Here is a 2,428-nt window from a genome sequence, read left to right on the forward strand (position 1 = left end):
TTCTGATTTTTTAATTAGTGCATGCGTTTAATCTTGTGTGTCTTGCGTTTCTGATTTCATTTAGTTTATGCTTCTAAGTTTGTTTAATTTGTGTTTCTGATTTCCGTTAACAATCATGAATTGGGACTTTATTTATTTGTTGCTGTTTTGTTTCTTTTATTTGTTTTATTTAATTATGTAGGTTAGTTATTCTATCTTGCATGTTAGTTGTAGGTCGATTAATGGATTTGCATGTTCTAACAAATCGTTTATCCGTCTCTAATATCAATGAATTGGTGTAATTAGTCATTAGAATTAGGTTATATTAGCTAGATTTCAGTTTTTGTTAATTTTTAGTTTTTAATAAATGCCATGCCTTTATATGCATTCTTTCTACTGATTGTGTGTTCTCTCTTGATTAGGTGTGTTTTATGAACCCTGAACTTGTTGCTAGGTTGGAGAGGCTCAAGGACGAAGCTTTAGGTGCATCACAAGTCAGCCCGCAACCTAGTGCATCAGATTCGAGTAGTGAAGAGACTGAGAGTGTCGACATGGCTGAAGCAAATGAGATAGTGCCGCAGCCCCTGAGCCACTTTTCAGCACCTTCGCTGCCCACTCAACCATCGTGCATTCGGTATGCCACCATAGCCACTGATTTCGAAATCAAGAGTGGTCAGATTCACTTGTTGCCGAGCTACCATGGGCTGAATGGGGAGGATCCGATCCACTTTTTGAAGGAGTTTTCTGGGGTTTGTGAAGCCGCACAATTGAGGGGCCTGAATGCCGATCAGTACCGTTTGAGGATGTTCCCTTTTGCGCTTAAGGACAAGGCAAAGAGGTGGTTGTATTCGCTGCCCAGTGGTTCCATTTCGACATGGGATGATCTTTCGAGCAAGTTTTTGAACAAGTTCTATTCCATTTCCAAGACTAATTCGATTCGGAAGGAGATCCTTGGATTTGTGCAGAAGGCGGACGAACCATTCCATGAGACTTGGGACAGATTCAATGAGTTACTTACTAGCTGCCCACACCACAACTTATCTCCTTGGTATGTGATTTGCTGTTTTTATCAGGGATTGTTGGAGAGAGACCAAGCCAAGGTGGATTCAGCATGTGGTGGTGCGTTTATGTCAAAAACGGAGGATGAGGCTACAGAATTGTTTGAGTCGCTTTCTTTGAGTTCTCAACAATGGGATTCCAATCGTGGAAGAGGAGGACCAAAGAGAGGGTTATATGAGGTGGCTGATGTGCCAAACACCATGGAGGGACAGATTATGGAAATCAAGACTATGGTGCAGAAGTTATCTTTGGCTCAAGAGAAGATGATGAGTGCGCAAGGACAAGGGGGTGACGTGGAACAAGTAAACCAGGTTGGGAGCTATCCTAGGGTGCCATATGATCCATTTTCTAACACTTATAACCCTGGATGGAAGAACAACCCGAATTTCAGATGGAGCAACAACAATGGACAGCAAGCTAGTGGGAGCACCAACAAGCCGTATGTGCACCCTAATGCCGAGAGGTCTAGTTTGGAGGACAAGATTGCTCAGATTGCTCAAAGCACCACTTCCCTTGCCCAAAGCACCAATGCCTTCATGAACCGTACCGAGCAGCAGATGCAAGCCAATTCGAAGGCTATTGCACACTTGGAGAGTCAAATGGGTCAGATTGCCACTACTTTGGGTCAGAGAGAGAAGGGGAAGTTGCCAAGTCAGCCCATCGTCAACCCGAAGAATGAGGAGCATGTAAATGCTATTTTGAGGACTACTGCGAGAAAAAGAGTTAGAGTGGTCAAGACTAAGGAGGTGAAGGAAGTGATTGAGATCAGTGATAGTGAGGAAGAGGAGGATCCAGAAATGATTGAAGAGGAAGCTGATACACGTGTGATTCCCCTCATTCCGGACATTGACATCACCAAATTTCCAGCAACCATGAGGGAGTTGAAGTCTATTGAGAAGAAGGTTGAGGAGCAAGGGCATAGTCACAATGTTCCTAGGGAGATTTGTGGTTATCTCTTTGCATCTTTTCCAAGCAAGAAGAAGGATCCGGGCTCGTTGGTCATATCATGCAGCATAGGGGAGCATAAGATCACCAATGCCTTAGTTGACAGTGGTTCAGCTATCAATGTCATGCCGCTGGTTGTGTTCGAGAGGCTTGGATTTAAGGAGGCTGATTTGCAACCATTTGATGTGGACATTCGTTTCGCCAACTCTTCAGCCCAAAAAGCTTGTGGTATGCTTGTGGATGTTTTGGTTAAATGTCGTAAATTACTAATCCCCTCTGATTTCATAGTGCTAGATATGCCGACAATTCCGGGCGATGTCTCTATTATTCTTGGAAGACCATTTTTGTGCACCTCTAACATGGAGTACAAAGCATTGGAGAGCGCCATGACAATTCGGCACTACACCAAGCGAGAGCTGTATGTGCTCACTTCCGAGATGCCAGA

At 43.8% G+C, this 2,428-nt stretch overlaps 1 non-coding gene across 1 annotated transcript; it reads right to left on the bottom strand.

Annotated features, from left to right (window-relative positions):
- Window positions 1-912: 912 nt before the first annotated feature.
- On the bottom strand, window positions 913-1,018 carry LOC147283526 (small nucleolar RNA R71). The gene has a single exon (XR_015122706.1). It is a non-coding gene; the product is annotated as a small nucleolar RNA R71 (small nucleolar RNA).
- Between the last annotated feature and the right edge of the window lie 1,410 nt (window positions 1,019-2,428).

Source organism: Dryas octopetala, chromosome 5 (genome assembly GCF_963921425.1).
Source record: "Dryas octopetala chromosome 5, drDryOcto1.1, whole genome shotgun sequence".
NCBI lineage: Eukaryota > Viridiplantae > Streptophyta > Magnoliopsida > Rosales > Rosaceae > Dryas > Dryas octopetala.